The sequence below is a fragment of the Simochromis diagramma genome, unplaced genomic scaffold (assembly GCF_900408965.1).
Source record: "Simochromis diagramma unplaced genomic scaffold, fSimDia1.1 OVJJ01000334.1, whole genome shotgun sequence".
NCBI classification, from domain to species: Eukaryota; Metazoa; Chordata; class Actinopteri; order Cichliformes; family Cichlidae; genus Simochromis; species Simochromis diagramma.
In genome coordinates, this window is record NW_024386764.1 from 1004032 (window position 1) to 1027598 (window position 23567).

General features: G+C 40.0%; 1 protein-coding gene across 13 annotated transcripts in view; it reads left to right on the plus strand.

The window, feature by feature from the left end:
* The first annotated feature begins 11653 nt into the window (after positions 1 to 11653).
* ptprfa (protein tyrosine phosphatase receptor type Fa) overlaps positions 11654 to 23567 on the plus strand; it is a 340154-nt gene continuing 328240 nt past the window's right edge. For 8 of the 13 annotated variants that reach the window (XM_040030501.1, XM_040030485.1, XM_040030531.1 and 5 more), the window contains exon 1: positions 11654 to 12221. The gene's annotated coding sequence lies outside the window, so the exon portion shown is untranslated. The remainder of the gene's footprint in view (positions 12222 to 23567) is intronic. The other 5 variants (XM_040030551.1, XM_040030564.1, XM_040030570.1 and 2 more) reach the window with 1 other exon arrangement.

A 23567-nucleotide genomic window follows, 5' to 3' on the forward strand; every position in this document is an offset into this window, starting at 1 on the left:
TCAGAAAAAATACAGATTTCAAAATAAAGTTTTGCTGCCAGTTCTCACAAATATACAAACAGCGCTCCACACTGTTACCCAACATCCACCACAGTTTGTATTGTCTAAACTTTCCAGTGCTTGTCATGTACAAAGACGATGTGCTATTTGGTGCGAAGCCCTTAATTAAACAAAATAGGAAATGCTAAGAGTGACGGTAGTTTCTTCTGCTGTTCAGTATCAATCTGGAAGACTGAGGAAAAGGATTAGACAGCTTCCAAGGTACGAACAATCAGGCTGGCCTCCTTCATAAGCGATGGCTGGTCCAGTGTTCTGTCCAAGCCCATATTCTCTGGAAACATCCATTCTTGTTAACCGAGCTAACCCAATATTCTTCATGCAATATTGGCTTATTGTTCCTCTCTAAATAAATGGCAAATATGAACATAAAGCAGGCTCTGTTTAAAGCCAGAGTGTGATTAGTCTAACAGATCAGTTTAATATTAATAGAATTTCTTAGAAAAAGAGCTGCTTTTTTTCTGCTGAGGCACATTCAGAGACAATTGCAGTGACAGCCCCACACTGATGCTGTTCTAGCTATTTACAAATTAGAGTCCCAATTAAATCCATTTCAATTAAATTCTTTCTTCACTTGTTTCAATGCAAACATAATAAAGCCTCTGATTATCAGAGTCAGCCCAAAAACACCTCAGACAAATGAGCCACAGTGATTCGGTTAGCAGCCCGGACTGTCATGACCACGGCGTTAGTAAAAGGGCATCCGCCGTCATGTTACCACCAGCGTAGTTTCAATAATAAACAAAGACAGAAAGGTGTGTTTATTGTGCACTCGTGACTGGAAATGATCCCTTGATGAAATGATCTTTTTAAGTGAGTCCAGTCATTGAGTCCGTGGGTCAGATGTTTAAAATACCTGACTTCATTCTCTCTTCACCTTTTTGGTGAAGAAAACCAATTTGTTGAGCGTTTGTTCAACGCTGGGCCAACAGCAGGGTCAGAGGATGATGATGATGTAGGTCAGCAGCATGCATGTTTGTGCACTGGTGGACTACAGGAGGGGTCTTTCAGTGCTGTGGTAAACCCAACCCAAAAGCTAGTATGAACATAGTAAACGTACCGGTGCTTACATAGCACATCTGAGCTTTCAAAGCACTTTTTCCTACAAGCCTCAGTCACACAGTCATGCAGCGCTTTTCTTCTGTGCCTCAGCACCTTGTCTAACATTCACACTCAGATGGATCCTCACCCAAGGATACTTTGAGAAGCTGGGGGTTGACCTGGTCTACTTCCTGATCCACAGCTACCTCAGCTTCGAGTGTTCATTTTCATTGCATATAGATCCATGACAAATTGTTCCTTGTCAGGAAATAGACATCGAACAGAAATCCCTCAGAAAGGCCGTTTCAGTACAGTGTAGGCCAAACAAACCAAACAAACCCAGCAGTGCGACATTTCCTGTGCTGTTATCAGTGGTTTTTAATTTCATGTTCCACTTCCTCTGTGAAGTTGAGTTTTGCCCACTTTATGATTCCCTTAGGCCAATTACCCCACAGCAGCAGCTTGTTTGACACTGTGTCAGAGAGAGTGAACACAGGGAGCTAAATGGTGAGAGGCAAGATGGACCAATATAAACTATGAAACCATATGTTCTACCAAATAAAGCGCGTGCATGTATTGATACACGCACACGTTTTGTGACAATATATGGACTGGATGTATCGCACTCACTGATTTATGCACACAGCAATGGAAGCATCAGATCAGGATTCAGCACCTTGGACAAGGAGATCAGGAACAAGCCACGGACCTGCTCTACATCCTGAGGCACAGCTGCTGTTATGTAACAAAGCAATAACTAGTTGCCTCTCCAGGAAGCTCTTTATCTCCTGGACAGATTTCAGCCCCACCATCCTGTGCTGTAGCTGGGGAGGGTAGAGCCTGCTCCGCATCTTAGCTGAGCTTGCTGTGGGTGCTGTGAGTCCCTCCAGCTCGCACTGGATCTCCAGAGGATGTATCTGTTTACTACCAAAATGTTTTTAATGTAACTCTGGAAGTATAATATATAGACGAATGAAGTTTAGCTGTATGTGAACATAATTGTTATGGAGGTGCAGAGTAAGAGTAAACAAATCCTAAACTTTAGATTTAAGACAGTTTGCTCGTACCCACGTAAGAGCAAAGTTTAGCCCATGGTTCTCAAAATGAAACTTAAAAACTGCAGGTTTCTTCTGCAGGTTTTAATTCTCAAACAAAACGAGTCACTTCCTAAAACAGCTGCTCACTCCGGCAGCAGACATCACAGCAACGAGAGAGAATGAGATCATAAACAGTGACTGTTTTTAGCCGTGGATTAATCCATGTTTGTTGCTCTGGGGAGTTTTCCAACAGTGGGACACTTTATGTGGGACTGAGTCAAAATAAAGTAGTTTCTGTTGATAATGAGGATCTTAACACCCCGTAAAACACTGAGACTCACTGATATGTTTTTAATGCAGCAGAGCCCTGTGGCACAGAGGCATGGATGTTTAAGTGAGACGTGCCAGTCAAAAAATCTCAAACTGGCGTCTTTGGGAGGATTAAAAAACTGAAAAACTGGTGTTACAAGTGAAAATTAAAGAAAAAAAGGTTTTTAAAACAGTATTTTGGGTTAAAGTTAGGAAAACATGGTTGAATGTGTTTTTACTTTCTTCTTTTTCTCTCTTGTTAGTGTCTGATAGAGATCACCAGTTCCTTATTAGCTCGTGTAATTAGCCTGTGTCCAGTCCATCGGTCTTTGCCAGGTAGTTAGCGGGCTCTTACTTTAGGGTTTTGGTACTAACCTGCCTCATGGAATAATTCTTGTTATGGTTAAAGTTCCTCATTTTTCACCTGTTTTTCTTTATCCTTTGGCATCCTGGGTCCTCCACAGTTTAATCACACAAAAAGACTTCTTAAAAAGGTAGTCAAGTTAAAACCATACTGCCTCTAAAATGCATTCATCAAAATTGTACATAAAATTGCATGAAGTAGTAATTTTCAAATCTTTATCTTTTGTTTTTGTAACAATTTTGACATCATTAACTTTAAATGAACTGTTGGAGCCAAATGCAAACTGCAGATAAGTGAAGCTTAGTTCATAGTTTTATTCACTGACTCAGAATAAGAGGAAGTGTGTTCTGCAGGCTGGGCTGCAGGCAGTCAGAGCCTGAGGTGGTGTGGAGTGGGAGTGAGCAGACGGCAGTGGGGGCAAATACAAGGAACATAAGTGTGTCTAATGTGATACAACTCTGACTAATGTAACGTCCTAATGATAAGTTAGTGAAAGAGGCAGTCGCTTAATACAGGTGCAGGTGATTAATCATGTGAAATAAGCGTGTCAGAGATCCAGCATGAACCAGCAGGTACGGGTGGCCCTCAGTGGACACCACAGTCCTGAGGACAGAGCTTGCACTGAAGGCATGTGTGGACCAAAGTCTAATTAAAGACATTTAGAAAGGCTACAGACAGGAGCGTCTTTGGTCACATGTCCTCTGAACAGGACAGCTGTACTGAATGCATAAAGCAGTGTTAAATATTCTTACTTTGAAACCAGAACATTCTTAAACGGCCCTGAAAAAGAAACGAGACACTGCTCAGTGTCAGGCTCATTAGCTCCTCTGTGGAACAAATGTCACCGTATAACTGGGTCAGATGTGAAGTGTGTGTTTGAAGGAACATTTTAATGCCTGAAGCACACACACACACACACACACACACACACACACACACACACACACACACACACACACACACACACACACACACACACACAAATCCTATAAAATTGCTACCAGAGAAAAAGATGGGGGATCATTTAAGCTTGATTGTTGCAAATGTGCCTCAGTGGTTATGAACACACAGTAATAAAGCCACTGAAATACTGCAGACATTATTTTGGTTTCGAATACTTTATCGCAAACAAGGACATAAAGTCCTTATATCCTACTTCAATGTCACAGTACAATTGATTATGTCTTGCATTAATACATATTATTGCATTAATACGTATTATTTCATGACCCTTTATGGGTCAGATACTAGTCAAAAAGTACTACATGAAGGAAATATGTTACAGTCTTTTTTGACCCATCCCTCCTTTTTCTATCACACTGCTTTTATCTTTCTTTATGAGAAAGACAGGTGGGGTAGATGGATTGTATTTGCAGCCTGGATTCCTCCAGCACGTTTGTATACTACACCCTGTGTAAAGACCGTGTCTGTATATGGACTGTGAGCTGTGAAAACAACAAGAATATACTTAAAAAATAATAGCAATGTAATTTTTGGCATTTTGCTGAAGCTGCTGACTTCTCTGAGGCATCCTTTGATTTGATGCACCATGGGAGGAATACTGGACACTGACAATTAGTGCTTCTGCATGAAAGAGCAACAAAATAAAAATAAGGAGGCACAAGGGTGCTGTGACTACAGCACTGTTAATCAGGAGACTGTGTTTGTGTCCCATCTGCAAACTTTGTCTCTTGCATTGGGTTTGAGCACCAAAACTGCTTTGTTAGGTTTATCAGTCATGATTAGGGTTCAAATTTTGCCATTCACATTTTTATTTATGTCTAAATGTCACGGCAGGGGGAGCCGGCCATGTGTCCATGCGTAAGTAGTCGGGAGTGAGACTGGATTCATCACTGGCTGGTTCCTTCAATAGTAGATGTCAAGTAGAGTAATGGAGATGAGGTCAGCAATCTATAATCCACCATCACTTATACCGTCTGCTTTGAATTGAAAACAGCTCAAAAGGTAATTAGTCTAGATGACATATTGACAAGGTGTAAACTGTAAATGTCCTTGATCGCATCACTGGAGTTGAATATCCATCAATAGCATCATGCTGTTGGTACTAGAGACAAGAAAAGAACTAAATAACCCGATGAACTCTCACTCAATGTGCTAGACTCCTGCCGTGTGAAGTATGGGATGAGGTTCCCTGTTTAAGAGAGATTTAAACTTTAAGCCCCTCTGTCTGTAGCCACAGGGAAATGTGAGGTTACTGCTGAGGATCGATGAGTCCTCTGCCTCAGTCAGGGCACAGTGGGAATATCAACCACCAAGTCCAATTTGCTGTACAAAGGCTTTGTTACAGGAGGATACTGCAGACTCTGTCATCAGTCCTGTTTTCAGCGTTCACCGCTGGACCGAGTGTGGTGAGAGAGAGGGACGTTTTTATTCCAGTATAACTTTCTGTCTACAGCCAATAATCCAACTCTCACTGCCATTGTGATTTGGATTTTCATCGACTGATTCAGCGAAAGTAACAAATAGTCCACACAAGACAATTACTTCAGTAACATTTATGAAAACAAACAAAGAGTAGCAATGAAACGGTTTCAGCAATGCAGCGAGTGGATGAGTCAGTGCTGTAAAAAGAGTGGATGGATGTGGTTAAATAGACAAATTCTTCAGCGCCTCTGTTTTTACCCTCTGTTACGATGAACCAGAGCATCATTTGTTAAACATTAGAAGATAATAAACAATCCAGCAGTTCACAGTGACACGTTATCAGACTGTTCACAATGAGCCTCACTGACAACTGAAGCAGATCAATATACAATCACAGGTGCCGTTTCCAGTTTATAAACCCACAGGTGAACTCGTTAAAATCTGCTTGTTGTTTCCTTCTGAGACCCACTTTGCAACACGGTGTTCAGAAAGGTGCGTTTTAAACAAAGACGATTGGCTCCATCACAAAGTAAAAGTAGATGATCGCATTGTTTACAGCAGAGGCTCCTTTTGGACGTTGCCTTTCTCGTTTGGATTATCATTAATTCATTTGACTACAGACACACTGAAAACTGAAACTCAAGACTGTATGCAGTAGTTAAAGTAGATGTTATGTGCCGACAACATTTCATTTAAACGCTCTGACTTAATATATTCTTCGTTTTTAAATTGCAACCATGGAAATGAATGAATCTCACAGTGGTTCCCATGTTTGTGCAGCTTTCATCCTCACAGTAAGAAGGCTGGGATAACGTATTGAAGTCATTTATGACAGACTGGTGTCATCATCCATCCACACATTATTAAGCAGTATAGTGTAAATGCAGTCACCTTCTCTGAGCAGTGTGGTTCTTCAGACTCCTTTTGAATCGGCTTTTACAGCTTTTCTTGACCTCCTGACATTTTCCATCAGGGTCAAGAAAATTTGATGTGAAAAAGACATGAGAGGAAATGAATACTGACTTTGACCTCAGCTAGAGTGAAGCCACAGGCCAGCTTTTACCCAGGCCCAACTGAGCTGCATTAGTGTTTGACACTCCCCTGTCAGCCCATTGCTCTCCAACACTGGATCGAACTGACTACAAGGAAGTGGGCGGGGCATCACATTGCCCTTTTTTGGCCCCACTTATTATTACATATGGGCGTGGCTCCTGTGATGTCGTGCACTGGTTCCTCAAGTAATGTTTGAAGCACTGAAATGAGCATTGCTGCTCTGACATAGGATTGGATGAGCAAAGTTCGGATACTCTGGTGTGTAAGTTTCATTAGATAACCACTTAGTATGAACACAATCTTCAAAATGGTCTTAATGGTTATTCAGTATGAGTGATTTAGCCCATAAACTCATCAAAGTGTCCACAGAGGTCAAGTCAAAAGCTTTTTCCCCTTTGTAGGATATCTATAGGACCAGAAGTCTGTAACCAAACAAATCACCCCCTGGTGGATATTATAAAGAATGCAGATTTGAGATACTTATGCATCACCGTCACTTTTCAGACCCAGAAGCTATGTCCATCTCTTTTACTATCTCTGCTTTTGCACATACCTGTTGCCACAAATCGTTATTTTATTTCTAAATCTGTCTTCCAAAGAGAATAGAAATGACGGACACGTCTTTTGGATCTGAAGCCGACCTGGAAGTGCCTCAAAAACCTTTTGTTTTTAACAGCCAGCAGGCTCATCACAACTTGTTAGTCAATGAGTGTGTAGCTGCAGAGGCTTATCCACCGCTCATTTGGTCCTGACAATGCTCAGAGAATGCTAACATTACCTCAACAACCACTTGGTGATGTTACAGCAGCAATGTCAATCTTTTGTGCTGTGGATCAGAACCGTAATAAAAATGTAGAGCAATGAATATTACACAAAGTCGTTGCTCTCTAAGGTAGGTGCCACGTGCCTCTGACTGTCTGTAGCTCAGCTGAAAATGTGCGCGACAGCTGATTCTTTTAATTATTTCTGAGAATTAACAAGATGCAACAAGACTCGCTGACAACGGCAGGTTTGGTTACAAGGAAGGAGAGTTTCCATTATTGATAATGCAAATTTAAAAATTAAAGGCCTTAACTGACACTTGTTGTTCATGTCAATAAATCATGTGGCTTGTGATTAACACTCCGGTGTGTGTACGTTTCAGATTCCTCTTTTCTGTCTTTGTGATGTTGTGCTTTGAAAGAGACAGAGCGTGTTTTAAATGTCCATATTGTTGAAATGCTTTCAAAGCAATTATTATTGTTATTAGCATTTACAACACACGATTGAGTAAAGTAAGACTACAATACATGTGGCACAACAGGAAACACAGGAAAAAGCTTCTTCATAAATAAATGCATTTAAAAAATCTTTATCTCGTGTTGTCCTGTCATTCATTGACAATTTCAAAAGATTTGGATGCAGAATGGAATAATTTCCAAATTTCAAAACCCCAAATTTTACAATTCTGTGTTCACAGCAGAAGGTAGAAAACATAAAATGTAAGATGAGCTTGAATGTGCTCAGCCTCTGCTGTGAGGAGTCTTTCTCTTGATGGACAAAAAGGCTCCTGTAGCGCTGAGTTGATTGATGCAACTTTTCACTTTTGCAAAACTGATGTGATTCACACTGATTTAAACTGACTGGAGAATGAACATTCATGTGTAACTCTAGCTCATTCCACATGTTTATATTTGCAATTTGCTGAATTTACCTGTTGTATTCACACAATTTAAATATATATATTTTTTTAAACTGCAGATTTCCCCTTAATTTAAAAGCCGTCCCCATCCACCCCACGCTCAGCCGATCCTGCTTCCGACTGCAAAACTCTTGAAAATACAAACTTTAGCTTCAGATCAATCAGACTTCTTCCAGTAAAGTGTCAGTTTGTGCAGGATTTTCCTTGAAGATGTGCTGCCAGTGTTTCGCACTGCTGACTCACACTGTGGTTCAATCCCTGTTCAGCTTTGTGGTTGACACATAAGCTCCTGGTAACATGGATTTGGTATGAAGTTGGCTGATTGGACAAAACTTCTTCCTTTCACAAGGCTATCTATCAAAATCTGTCCCCTTTTACCCTTCACTGCTCCCAAATCAACACAATTACTGGCGCTAACTCCTAGAATTAGCTCTTAAAGTCACACATCAGTCTGTTTTTGGGAGGACTTTTTGGTTTGTGGTTAAAAAAAGTATAAACTTTCAAGAGTGAAGAGAAATCATATGAAGTTGTGACACTGAGCATAAAGGCTACATGTTTGAAAGGTAACAAAACCGAGTTAGAGAGAAGTGCAGCACTTTGATCCTGTTGTTTTAACTATCACATCGCTGATGTGCTCATACATGAAAGTGTGATCTTACACAAAGCTTCTCAAACTTTGTCTGGCATGCCCACATTGCAGAAGTGGGGGAAAATAGGCTAACACCCCACATTTTTTTACAAAGTACAAAATAAACTGGATTTTTGTGACATGAAGATCAGCACGACTGTGCTATTTTATTTTCTCTGGATTTGTTTAAATTACAATAGTTTCACTCTTTGATAAAAGATGTAAAGAGGTCGGGTTTCTCAGGGATCCTTATCTTTCTGCCACAGTCCTCGTCGTGTCCATTTACAACACTGCAGAGCCATGAAACACTCAATCCACATTTGCCTTCATTAGACGAAGAAATATAGTGAAAGAAAAGAATGACATGCGAGAGGTCCAGCCTGCAACACTATTAACACTAATTCCAGTTTTACCTGTAGAGTATGACACCTGCCAGTCAGGTCCCAACAAAGGAAGAGCTATTGTCATGATGCTGATGTGGTAAGACCAGCCGTGTCTTCATACATGTGGACCCAAAGGACCTGAAAGCTGCTGGTCCTTCACCAGGTGTGACCCAGGTTAGATAGATTTTCAACTGTATGTTTGCAGGACTTTCACCTCCTTCCTGCGTGTGCTGTAATTTCTCAACACTGAATGTTTTATATTCACTGTTACAGAGACTAGTGTGTAGAATTAGAAAGAGGCGGGATCTTAGGTAGTCTTTCTTCACCTTGTATGAAACTGGCCAATCACAGTTGATGATAATTCTCTACGACTACACTGATACTGGATTCTCTTCTTCTGTGCTGATCTGTGGAGAACCTCATTGCTCCAGATGAGGCTCTGTTACTTTGTCACTTTATTTATTCATCATGTTGTATATTCAGAACCTGTAATATACTCATACCACAGTCATGCTGACAATAACCAGCTGTACTGATCCAGGCAGCTCTAATTCCCTTCTTCCCTGTAAGATTCAAAATCCTTCAGCTAGAACAAAATAAAAAAATAAGGCTCGAATCTTTGCTGTGCAGCCAGGTTTCCATCACAGTCACTGCCCTTTGTCATATAAAATCTTAATCTGTGGTTTAAAAAAATGTGGACCACCACCATTTGTTTTGGACTAAACATTAGCATTTGTCTTCATGGTTTTGGGGCAAAGAATTAACCAGCGAGCAGAAAAAATAGCTCCAAAATGAGAGCTGAACCAGAGCAGCAACGTTTCTGATGCTGCTTTGTTATCTCTCCCACCTACGTCCTTGTTAGATTTTCTAGCAAGCTAAAGTTTGTGTTCAAGAAATATTTTCTACCAACTTTTTATTGATTAAGATGAAACACACAAAAATAAAAAGCTTTAAGCCTGGACTCAGATGCCAGACCTCTTTTACATCCACCTCTTGTCCCGTTGAGCTAATTAGCTTCACAAGTTAAAAAGCAGCATTCCTAAGTTTATGTTGTGGATAAACTGAATCAGAATCAGACGTGTTCAGTTTAATTTTATTTATATATTTCCATTTCACAACAGTCACCTCAAGGTGCTTTATATTTTAAGGTAAAAGGAAATCCCAAGAATCACACAACATATGAGCAAAAGATGATGCTTTAAGTTCACCATGTCACAAATGAATTACACTTGAAATGTAACAAACTGTTAGTGGCGTAAAGACATTTTACTTATATATTTTATTTAACATTAGTCTGTGTGCATGGAGAAGATACTCTATGTGCATCTGCTGATTTCTGATTTATTGATTCATTGATTAGCATTCAAATATCTCAGTGAATACAGCATAAAGATCTACCACAAAGCAAGAAAGCACGAGACAAGGCTAATTAAAAAGGTATTGGCTGAAGCATATGCTTATTACGCCAACCCTTTTAACAAAAGGTCTTTTAGCATGCAGCTCATGTACACAGGGCTCGAAGCAAAGAGTAAAACAAAGCAAACAAACAAACAAACAAACAAAAAACTTTCCAGCTTAGATAAGTAACTACATTAAATTAAATGTCATTAACATAATCAAAGCAAAACAAGAGTTTCAGTATTATTATTTTGCCCTTTTCATTCTTGATGTATGCTCACAGCGCAACCACGTGCTGACCATTTTAGTTAAAAAAGACAAACAAACAAACAAAAAGCACAAATGCATTGAATTCCTTCTTTGCAACATCAGCCTGTCTGCGGTGCTCTGCTATTGAACTGCAGCGAAGACGTTATAGTACTAAGTTATCAGCTTGTTAGCAAAAATGATCAGCAAGATGCAGCTACAAACTATATGGAGTGGTGTGCAGACCACATATGCAGTAGTCATGACTGTATTTGAAGCTATTTTTATTTATGTGTGATACCTGATTTATATGGAATATGGCTGAAGTAAACTAAAGCCTAAAATACTTAGTCAGCCATTTGTTTAACACTAATTTAACATTATATAATTCACATATAAAACTATGAATTGTAATTTTAAATGGTTTAAAAGCAGGTAGAACAGCACATGTAGGCAAGTATATTTCTCCTTTTATCAAGAAGCAAAGACAAAAAGGGAAAAAAAGAAACAGGTGGTTGAATCATCGTCCCCACCAATGCCAGAACCAAATCCACGCCCTTGGTGCAGACCACATATGCAGTAGTGCTAACTAACGGCCAAGAAAATCACTAAAACAAAAACTTCTTGGCTAGCCTTTAACACACGACAGTCCACAATATTTGCATTAATAAAGACTTTAAGGCACAAACATAATGCTGTTCAGTTCAGTTACATGAGGTGAAGTTTAAAATATATTTGCATAATAAATAAATAAATTGCATAAAATAAATATTTGGCATGATTAAATTTGGGTCTCACTGGTAATTGGCCAAAGTTAAAAAGGTAAGTTGTACAAAATAAGTAAAAACATTCAAAATAAATGTTTGTACCACAGTTTTTCGTACCGCTGTGTTTCCTCGGTGAAATGTCTCATTATCGCTTTCAGTGCCAGAACTGTAGGAAATCCTTTTCTCTATAGATGGCACCTCTGCACTGTCACAGGCTGCAGCAGGTCGATGGTGTGGTGTTAATTACTGCCGGGATCTCCTCTGGAGCAGGTAGCTTATCGCTCATGGCCTCCGACGGGGGCGGTGTCAGCGTTTTCAGTGCGGGAATCGAACCAAAGACACAGCCTGGTTTTGTGTTTTAAAGTGTGTGTAAACGATATTTCTATAGAAATAAATGTCATTATGAGCGGGATGATTAATACGATTAAAGAGGAGCCTGTCAGTGTGTAAATAAACCAGGACGTCTTTGACAGCCTCCACCCAGGAGCCTATAATGTTACCGGAAACAGCCGAACACAGCCGACGCCTCCCGAGGGTGTGTGTGTGGACAAAGTGTTAGGGATGCTGCTCTTTCAGAGCTCGGCTACCGCGGACGGTCAGGGAGCAGACCGCTGGCTTACCGGGAACACTAACCAACGCTGAGGCGGGGGAAGCTCCACGCACGGCGGCAGCTGAGCGGAGGATTTACCTGACGCTCCTCACGGTGCATTTACGGACCTTTTTCTTATCCACCTCGGGGAATTAGACCAAGTGTTGTGGGACTGGAGGAATTCCAAGACTCTTCGCTAACTGTCTGTAATCTCGGGACCCCGTGCATTCATTTCTTCAACATCTTCTCCGAAATGCAAACGTCTAGGAAACCCTAGAATATGGTGAGTTTAAAGGTATTTTCCCTTTTAAACTGCTTTTTCGTGGAAAGTGTCACAAATGGAAGAAATGCAGCGCTGTGTGGTGACAGCTGTTAGAGAGGAGCGTCCTGCAGAATGGACACACTGAAGGCGAGAACGAATTTTGTATTCACACAAGTCCGTCAACTCTCACTCACACCTAACAATGCAGTCTGCACAGAGGGAACACAACAACACCCAAACTATTTTTTTTATCTATAAGAAGCATATAGAAATCATCTTTAAATGAAACAACAAAGCCTGCCTCCAAAATCTCAATTGAATCATTTAATGTAAATGTGAGAATTATGTAAATGTAGCTATCATATGTCGTGCAGGTACAGTATGAATGATGAATACAGTCTTTTTTTTTTACCATTTATTTGTAAATTATATACGCATTATATATGACTTGTATATTATATATGCTTTTCTGGTAGATGATCATATCGCTGCTACAGTTGTGAAAGTGTTGCCCACATTTATGGGAATATTTGCGCTGTCACGAAGACTGTCACAGTAGTTTTTCCCCTATGGTGCGCTGTTATTTTTGGAATCAGGTTTTTTTTAATGCAGTTTGATGGGAGCATCTCTCCGTACAGGCATATAATGGCACAGTTGTTCTGCGCACTGAAAATCTTTGCAAGTCAGGGCACTGCTCCCTGTCCTTTTGTATAAGATGTCATTTCTGCAGCAAGCTGTGCAGCACCCTCATTAATCGGTCATTAGTTAAGTTACCTTATTAGTTTCATTAATTGCAGACTCACAAGTCTGAGCTTTCTGTTTAGACTTTGTCTTGGTGATATTAATTAAAATGTACAGTTTAATGCGTTTTGCGCGATTATGATAAATGCACGTGTGAGAATAGAGCGACCTGCGGACTTGTTAACGGAACATTTTAGTGTGAAACGGTTAAATGTGCCAAAGCATTACGTGAGTGGGCTTTCTGCAAATAATACAGGCCTAGTTCGTGCACAAGTCTTTCAGTATTCTACTCTACACGTAAATTCAGTCTCGGCTCTGTTGTGGCGTCTGTGTGGCAGCCCGCGTGTTCGCTTGCTTATCCTCGCACGGCTTCATACTCAGCCTTCATTCTTCTGGCAGTTTCCTAAAACAAGAATAGCGAACTGTCCTGTTCGTGCTACTGATGCAAAAAATCAAATTCCCGCAAGGCTAAAAAAGGGCAAAAGAAGAGGGATGGGAGTGCATGACTCGGTGTGACAGAGTGATAATTGGCTGTCAGCTCACCTGGATTTGACGGAGCTCTAATTAGGCTGGATGGAAAACAGAGACCGAGCGAGGCGGGTGGAGTGAAGGAGTGCAACAGATGGAGGGAAAAGGGGTGAGGACGGGGATGCTGGATAGCAGGTGGAGTCACAGAAGCAAGATGCAGAGAGAGAAGACGTGGAGGGAGTGTATTCTTTGTATGTGTGTTGCTCATAAATGCATCAGCTGAAAGCCAGCACTGTGGGTCTGCGTGTTTGTGTGTTGCTCCTCTCACCCTAGTGAAAGCAGCAGGAGGCTTGGCCCTGAATGCTGAATGCTTCACTGCTACACACACATGCATACACACGCACATGCCGGTGGCATTTATAAGATTTCTTAAATTGGGTGGCACAAGGGGGCCGAAGAACATCAGATTAGGAATGAATACAGTGTAGAAAATTGGTTTAGAAAACACCGAGCATCATTTTCAGGCTAATATGCAGCTCTGTGCTCTTCTACAGATGCATTACATGAAAAGTGACATTGCCCAAAAGTTTAAATGTTGTTTCGCAAAACAAGAAATTAGACTCTGCATGAGTAAATGTCATGCAGCCACATGTACAAAAAGACTTGGCATTAAAATAAAGTACTGAAACTAAACATGCTTCCAAGCTACGTTCAAACGGCACGCACACACACTGGTTGCACAGCAGCTGTGCAGCTTCTGGCTTCCTGGCAATCAATCAGCAGGTTTTTCTCCCTACATATCCTGACAAATAATAACCATCTAAAGCTGTTTCTGCATCAGACACCAATTAAAACATTCCCTCCATTCTATCAGTCACATTTTCACATGTGAACTTTTCTATCGCCATTTGTGAAAGAAGTGAATGAATTTTTCTTCTTTTTTTTGCGGCTACTTCTCAGAAGCTGTAGCTTTGAATGATTCCAGGACCTTGCTGTCAACTGTCACATGGCTGTTCCCTCAAAAAAGGTCAGATGAAAGCTATTCACAGCACTGCAGGTTTTCAGTTTGCACTCTTCAGAATTGCTAATAATTACTCACTTAAACTACCTGGACCTCAAAAACCGGGTTTAAAAGGCTAAAAGTTTGCACATTGCACTTTGTCTGGCAACGAAGGCAGAAACAGCGTCACACTTCTTTGTGTTTATAGCTTCGCACAAACAAAGAAGGGCTTCAGCCGATTAAGTTCAGGTCTGGAGCCAGAATTAGCTGTTCCATCAACCACATGAGCAACGTTACAAATAAACCAACATAAATCCAGCTGGATGCAGCACACACACACACACACACACACACACACACACGCACACACACACACACACACACACACACAAGTATGTCATATTTGAATCATACACATCTTTTTCATTAAGTTATTCACCAAAAATGTCGAATGTGATATTCTGCTGTGGAAAAACTAACTGCAGCATCATCTCCCTTTAATAAAAATGATTCCTTAAGTGAATCATTTCTGAACAGCTGACGTCATCTTGTTGAAACTTTTGGGCAGTCTTGATGCTTTTCAGTTTGAGGCTTCACTCTGGTGTACTTAACAGAGTTGCTAAAAAGTTTTTCTTGTAGTTAACTAAAACTAACAAAACTTTTTAGGTGATTAAACAAGAAAACAAAACAAAAGAAAAATATGAAAAAACCTGAAAACTAACTGAAATGTTACATTTATAAAACTCCCTGTAATAAAATAATAAATAGACATTACATTTCTTTAGATTTAGTTTTTGTAAATTTGGTCTAATTTGTCAGCACAGCCAGTCTGAGGGAGCTTCCCCTGACGAGCAAATCAAAACTAACAGCAAAAACTATTCAAAAACGAAACTAAAGCTGAACATTTTAAAATAATTAAATCTAAGCTCTGGAAAACTGCCCACTCTGGAAACGAGCTAAAACTAATCTAAATTACAAAGAAAAACCCTGAAGTCTGTCAAACTTTGCTTTGGCCTTCATCAAACATGCCTGCTGTCAGGTCAGGAAACTCTTTGATTCCTCTGTCCAGAGCACATTATTCTGAAAGGCCTGGTCTTTGTATGTTCATGAGGTTTGGAAGCACCTTTGTTCTCTTTGGACCTCAAAGGATTTTTCCCTGAAATTCCATGAAAGTCAAATGTATGCAGTGCTTTTCTCATAGTAGATGTATCTTCTTTGGCAGCTTCAGAGTCACCTACAAAGGATGTGAAGACATTTTCGAGATCTTGGTGATTTCTCTTTGCATCAGTTTATCTGGTCACGGGCAGAACCTTGTGGAACAAAGTGAGAGCTGCTTCAGATGTACTTGAAGATTATTTCTTTCAGTGAATTTATTTTACAATTTTAGGAGAGCCCTTTAGAGTGCCAAAGATAGCCAAGTGGTCAACTGTTTAAATAAATTAACACCCTGATGAATTTCTAATGACTGGTACCTGATAGGAGTTCAAAGTCGTTATAAGCGTTTTTTTAACTGTGTCATTTATTGGATCATAATAGCTTTAGCTGTAGGTACTGTTTCACAGACGGTCGAGTGCTTGTTCAAATATGTATGAAAGAGGCAACATTTTCAATTAAAACATGTTTTTTTGTCCTCGACCTTTAAATCAAACTCAAAGCTTTTTTCTGAATTAGATCTTCTACTGGTGGCAAAGGATGTTAGAAGCACAGTTTATAATAGAAAAGGCAGCAGCCATGGCCTATGTTAATGGCTTTGTGGCTCTCTAACTGTGTCATCTCACTTCCTCTTCAGTCAATTATTAAGACCATTAAAGAGTAGGCCTAAATAACTCTTAATGCTAATTCATGACATGGTTTAGTAGAACTCTACATGAAAAAAAAAAAAATATATATATACAGTTGAAAAGTGACATAAAAAGCCTTCAATGGAACATTCATTTACTTATGTAAAATAAATTACCTGCTTTTAAAATGTCAAATCACACTTTTTGAAAATAAGATTGATTGAAAACCAGGTGTTTTTATTAGATGGGATTAAATAACTTCGCATATCTGAGCAAGAAGCTGGGATTCTTTGTCTTGATCACAGCTCCATCCGAAGCTGCTGGTATTACAGCTGAATGTAGGCTGGCTCGCCTCCATTTCTGCTCACACTCAGCCATCCTCTGCACATTGATAAATTGTGTGTAATTTCAGGGATGAACAAGCATGAAAACATATGGGTGGAAAGGGCTGCTATGTTTTGGCGTTCTGTATATACAGCTATTTTATCCAGGTTAGAGAGACAAGAGGACTAACCAGGGCCGTGCTCAAATAGTTCTTTACAGTGACTTTATAGCTCTATTTTTAATGAATTTTAAACACTTTTTAAACAAATTCTATTCATCTATCTATCTGTGATATTCAACATGACAGCTGCTATCATGAAACCTACCAGATGAAATAATCTATTAACTAATTAATTGTTAGAGATTAAAGAAGTGGTATGATAATTAAAAAATCAATCATCAAAAAACGATTATCTTTTTCCAAAATACAAAACATTTACACACACACACACACACACACACACACACACACACACACACACACACACACACACACACACACACACACACTAAGTCTTTTCAAACTGTCTGCCGATATGGGTGCCCAAGTTCAGTGCCCTCTAGTGGCCATGTGAATAAGTGCATATAAAATTGTCACTTCCATGAACTTGGTAGAAACACTGGAAACATCCCTATCCATGGCAGGTGACAGTGACATTGGTTGGGCACAACCATGCAGTTATTTAGCTGAAGGGCTTTTTTTTCATTTCATATGACACAATTAAATCAAAGTATAATGAGAAAATGTTCATTGCTGCAACTTAAATTGCTTATTTTGTAGATACTACAGGCTAATGTGTCCTGGGTCCAAAGTAATGGATCTCAGTCTCTTCTGACCTCTCATTCTCATTGGCTGCTGACTGGTCTTGCACTTCTTGGAGGAAAAATATATTTTTTGAAAACTTGTGGTATTGCACGATCTGATAGCCCCTTGTTGGTGTTGTTCCTTTATCGTCATAAATGAACCAATGACGTTGTCTTAGTATTCAGTTAGCCAAGATTAGCCAAGAAGTTAGCTATTGCTATTAAAACCTACATTTGGCTAACAGAAAAACTGACTTGATATTATATTGATTAAATTAATCAAGAAAATAAATGCAATATTTACACTTTGTTCTAGGAGAGTTTTTTAAAAAAGGGCCTTTTTTTTTTCTTTTATCCTCACTTTGCAAAGCTGTGACATCACAGCAACCTGATTGGTCAGTTGCAATGTTGGTGAACCAGTATTACTATGATAATGCAAGAACCACACCAACACGTGTTCATCAGTGAAATCTGGGTTTACTTTTGCTGTAAGAGTGTTTTTCAACTTTGGATTGAGCCATTGCCCGCTTACTATGCTAAGCTAGTCTAAGCACATCCTGCCTCCACCTGCAGCTCTCAGTGACCTGAAACTGACCCAGAGAGTCTCCTACGGTCTGCTGCCTGGTATGGATTGATGCCTCTGCTTCTCAGCATTAGTCCCATAAACCTAAATGTTTAAAATGTACAAATACATCACTCTTTTTAACTTAATTGTTTTTATTTTTAATTAAAAAACCAAACAAAATTAAGGCATTTTGATTAAATCTGAGATGACAAACAGGCCAAGCAGATGGAGAATCTTACTTGGTTTCATCTCCTTGTTGACAGTTTCTTGAAAAATCTCCAAGAACACATCTCCCACTCTGCTGTCTCATTACCATACTGTGTCATAGACCAAAGCAGGAGATTGTACTGTCTTAAAACAGTGCCTCGTGTGGGTCTTAAAACCTGCTGTGTGAAATCATGAAAGACGTTTTCACTCCTGGGACCACTATCTGGGCCCGAACCCAACAGATTCCTGTACATCCTTCCCTCAGCAGAAACACCGGTTTTTCCTTCTTTCCTCCTGTGAACATGAAAGAGAACAGATGCTTGGCTCTGTTTTTATTTGTCTGGAGTCACAGTTGCTTTAAGAATGAGATCAGATTACAGCAGGTTGCGTTTCCTGCTGCAGCACCTTCAAAGATAAACATGTTTCTTAATCATAAGCTTTGTAACAACACAGACGGCTGCTCCGTGCTATCATCCCATCTCATCTGTCTGTAGTATACACCAGTTGTTTATGGGTGTTTTCTGCCAAACTACAGCTGAGGCAGAGAAATGTGATGAATGCAGTTTGTTTGCCTGTTTGTCAGCACAAGAACAACCAAGCTGAAATTCATCAGCTGTGGTGGGGAGGCGAAAAACCCACCCACATCTCGGTGTGGATCACGATGATTTTCTCTAAAACTGCAAAGTAGGGCATTGGCAGTGTCCTTCTAGTGAGGTACTGTACAGGGAAAAGCTCTTTTTTATTTATTACCTTTAATTTCAAAGGAAACGTGTGTTTAATGTAAAACACAATGTTATTGTTGGTGCTAATTTTAATGTGAAAACGGCAGAATATTCAATATTAAAAACAGTTAGAGGTGCCACAGCTCTAAAAACTTAATCTGCGAACTAATTTTAAGGTCTTGTGTCTGGGTTCAGTTTTAACTTCGGGGTGCTGAGAGTCCTGAAAGTAGTCATTTTGTGGTAAACACGCTGCGTCTCTGCAGAGAAGAAAACTGATAAGATAGCAACAGGCTGTTTGGCTTCCTGTGGACATGATTGGATGCGAGTTCAGCTTGTCTCCTGTGTGCTGTGGCATTGTTCCTGTGCTGATTGACCCATCTACTGCACAGTCCAGTTTGTCTCCTTTCATTCCCACAATAGAACTGCAGTACAATAGCCAGGTTTTTCATTCAGACTCTCTATTATTTTCTGTTCAGCTAAAGAGTGGCTGCAGTTGTTGTTGTTTTATTTCAGCTCAGACTGGGAGCAAGATCCTATCAGCACTGACAGCCCTGTGATTTGCCCACTGTGACACAGGATATTTTCTGGTATCAAAAATGACCTCTGTTATGGGTATTTGGCTTGTGTGGGTTTTGTGCACGCTGCAGACGCTGTATTCGTCATCGAAGCAAGAAGGAACAACCCGCAGAGAGAGTGTTCACAAATCGAGAGCCATGTGACTTAAACGCACACTCAGATCACCTGCCGTACATCCTGGTGACATCAGGTGGTACTTGTATCATTAACGCAAAAACTCATGCACAGAAATTACGGATGGGTCACAAATGTGAAAATGATTTAGTAAGGTGCTGGGCCACCATGCGCCTCCAGGGGAGTTTTAGTGCTCCTGTAGTTTTCAGGTTTCTCAGCTCTGCTGGAGGGATGCAGCTTCAGTGTGCTCAGGATTACTTCTTTGCTTCTTGCAGATGTTGTGGTGCTTCTTTTTTCATCATGCAGCCTGACCTCCAGCCTGTGCCTGTGTGGCAGGCATCTATGAGGATTAGCACTTCTAAATCAGATGCCAAAGGGTGGAGCACCCACTCCAGGGTTGGAGATTACTTGTTGCCAGAAGAGTGTAGGGTAGTGACCCAAAGAATAAGAAGGATAAGACTTCTTCTGTCGGGTGTCTAGGCCCATCCTTAAAAATTGGGTAAACAAATTACCAATAGCTAACCATTTAATCATCAGGAGATTTATCACTCCAGTAATTATCACTCTTTCAGTGTGCACGGTCAGTAGTAATGGCACTTCATCTGAAAAAGCTCTGCTATGACCTGCCATGGGTACCCCTCTGTCCTCCTCCTGTGCACATGCTGGTCTTCAAGTTGTGCTGTATCTGCTCTGTCTGTCAGTTATGGCTCCATCACATGCCCGTGCTGCTGTCGGAATGATAAGCTGCTCTTTACTGCAGTGCATCAATTAATAAGGCTTCAGAGGCTGATAGCTGAGCTGCGGGATAATGCCACATATTCTTGGAAGATATTTGAAATTATGGAAAGGAATATAATGTGAAATTTAGAGCAGATACAGGCATTAAAACCATCACCCCAGTGCCTTTCTCCTCAGTGAAGCCCTTCTACTCTCCTCCAAACTGCTGGATGTTATGGATGAATAGGTTCTAGTGTTGGAACTGTGACCTGGATGTGCCCCTAGATGCTGTCTGAATGTAAAACTCATCATCAGCTCAAGGCTATCACTGGATCAAAGTAACACAGTCTTTAGAGTAATTATTTACCCCACAGTTGCATTTGGAGGATAACACCTTCATGCCTTCAATAATCACGAGGCAGCTGAACTGTTTTAAATCCAAACTCATTTCAAATTTAGAAATATTTTGATTTATGTCAAATCATTGGCTGCTTGTGAGTTTGGGTGATTGGTTAAACTCAGTGGAAAAACTCTACTATATTGCACAAATGTAGTTAAGGCTACATTTAGTGTGTTCTTATAGAAAATATGATGAAAGTAGTGGCAGGTAAAAATGAAAACGAGGGTCTGTGTATAATAATTCCTAAATAGTTCATGTGATACTTTGGTTTAACCCCTGAATCTGTCATCTTCTGTGTTGCTCCCTCTCAATGGCTCAACTGGCATCGTAGCATTGGATCAATCCCATATCATTGATTCTTGTCCAGGTCTGGTTCCAGTGGCCCCCGTCTCATCAGTTTGACCTGTTTCCTCAATACCTGTTGGGCCGTGTTAAGTCAGTCCAGATTAGTATGGCTTCAGGTGTGCATCTCTTGCTCTTGCTTAGAAGAATGAAAGTCTACAGCCATGTGTAAAACACGATGGGAGAGCAGCTCGTGGTGTTGGAGATGAATGCAGAAAACCACTGTCAAATATCTGAGTTTTTCAAAATGACAATGACCCGAACACCTTGTCAGTGCAGGAGCCACCACCACCACGGTGGGACACTATCAGTCATGCCTGGGCCTAAGCTCATTAGAAGTATACTTATATACTGTTTTTCCATTTCCATGAATAATTAATACAAAGAAATGAGGTATGAGTCGAGACTCTCTGAAGCTCCATTGTTACTCTTTAATCCTTTTAGTACAGTTTCCTTCAGGATCCTGCAGACAATTTCTTTGCTTGAGAAATGAACTACGCCAAATATTGAACGTGTGCTTTTACTGCTTTGGTGTATTTGGGGTCATTGTTCGTGACATTGTAGTGACCAGAGAGGGGGCTAAACCTCAGGGTAGAGCTATCCACCCTACAAAATGCCAACTGTGTGACATACACACAAAAGACTCACAACTTTCAGCATAAAGAGAAAGAAGGTCGACCGGGCAGGTAAGAGTTTGAAAGAATTTACTTTTCTTTCTTTTTAATAGTTAATTTTACTGCATATTTTACAAAAACATCTACCTGGTTCTGAAGTAAATGAATTATCTGGAGGATCGTGAAAGAAGCTAATAAAGGATTTAAAGGTAACTGGAGCTTCAGTACTAATCTTCACCATGGTAACAGGTAAATAACTGTCTATTTAATGTGAAGCAGGATGCAATCATTTACAACAGCAAAAGGTTAAACTAAGTAAAACTGACTCAGATTTTAAGCACTTTTCAGTTTCTGGACGTTTTCCTCAGCTTATCGTCTTTATCGGAGCTTATCGGAGTTCCCAAAAATGTCCCAGAGATGCAGTGCACCTCTTCAATCTGTTTTCTGGCTGTTTGTGACCAGCAGACATCTGAAGGCGCGCCAAAATATGAATAAATGTCCCCAACAGCCTCTAAGTACTGCAAAACAGGGCCGTACACTTTGGACTGTCAGTTGTTTCTTGACATGTTTACGACAGTCTGGAAAAACATTAAATATGATATCTAATTTGAAAATGAGCAGTTGTGCTTTTCATTAAAATGAGTACGACTGTTGTTATTATTTCGTTTCTTATTTTCTGGGCACAGTCCCACATAGCAGACACAGTATTTTTTAATGAATGTCCTTCACAACAGCCTGCCAGTTATTTGCACCAGGCCATGTGGTTGCATCCTCGAGTCGTTCCAAACCCCGGCTCGAGTCCAGCCGCCACGCAGACCTGCTGCTGAAGCTCTGAGCTCGAGCTCTGCAGGAAAACAAATGCTTCTGACAAGCAAACATGGCCACCAGCAGCTAGTAGAGAGTCAAAGCTTTGCCCAGTAAAAACACAAGAGGGAGATTAATTTACATGAATGGACCATGAATTATTTACATTGTTCCTATTTTTGCTGTAACACCGTGAGGCCTTGATATCGGAATTAAATTTTTATTGCACAAAATGTGAGATTTTTCTGTTTGTAGTTAATATTCCGTTAATAATAAATGACTTGGGTTTATCTGACATGGGATTTGTGAAGCTTATAGGGATTTTTCTTCCAAGTGATTTGTCTTTCAGCATTAACTCGGACATTTCATGGCAACTAAATGAAAAATGATTAAAAGGTGGATTCTCCCAACATTTTTTATTTTCGGTTTTTATTGTTTTGGTAGTTGCTTGTGATTCCAAATCACATGTGGAAGCCAGGCAGGTCCTTATGATGCAACCAGCTGTCAGAGAGTGTAACATAAGAAGTGCTTTTAGGGAGTTTAACATTCCCTTTGCATTCCTAAATTAAATCCAATTTTCATATATATGATATTGTTTCAGATCTTAAGCCTTAGATTTGAGCACATTTTTAATTAAATTAAAATGACTCTGCATTGATAGCTTTACAAATAAAATGAAATATAAATTAAATATCTGCAAAGTGTCAAATAAGGAAACAGTGGTAAGAACAAACCTTCACACAGTTTTTCTCTGGTTGCTGTCAGTTGAAATTGATTCCCTTACATGGTTTGAGGAAAGCCATTTACGCTCTGACTGATTTGGATGCTCTTTTCAAATATTCGACTGAAACGTTGTCTTTACAGCACGAGACACTCGCAGACCTAAAGGTTCTCTTTTGGACACTCACAGGCCATTTGTTTGTTTCCCAGAGGAATATTCACGAAGCGTTTTCAGTGCAGTTAATGGTGTAAAACACAGTTGTTCCAGCTATAAATGGCTCAAAGGAGTCAGAAGCAAAATCTATAAATAACACATGATTAAGATGTTTTTCTTATATTGATAATTACATAGAATGGCTTATGACTGCTGATTATGATGAAGACAAAGGAAATAGGCTGGGGAAGTGATTTCATGGTGATGTCATGTAGCTGAAGATTGTGTTCAATATGCCAAATATTATTTTTAGC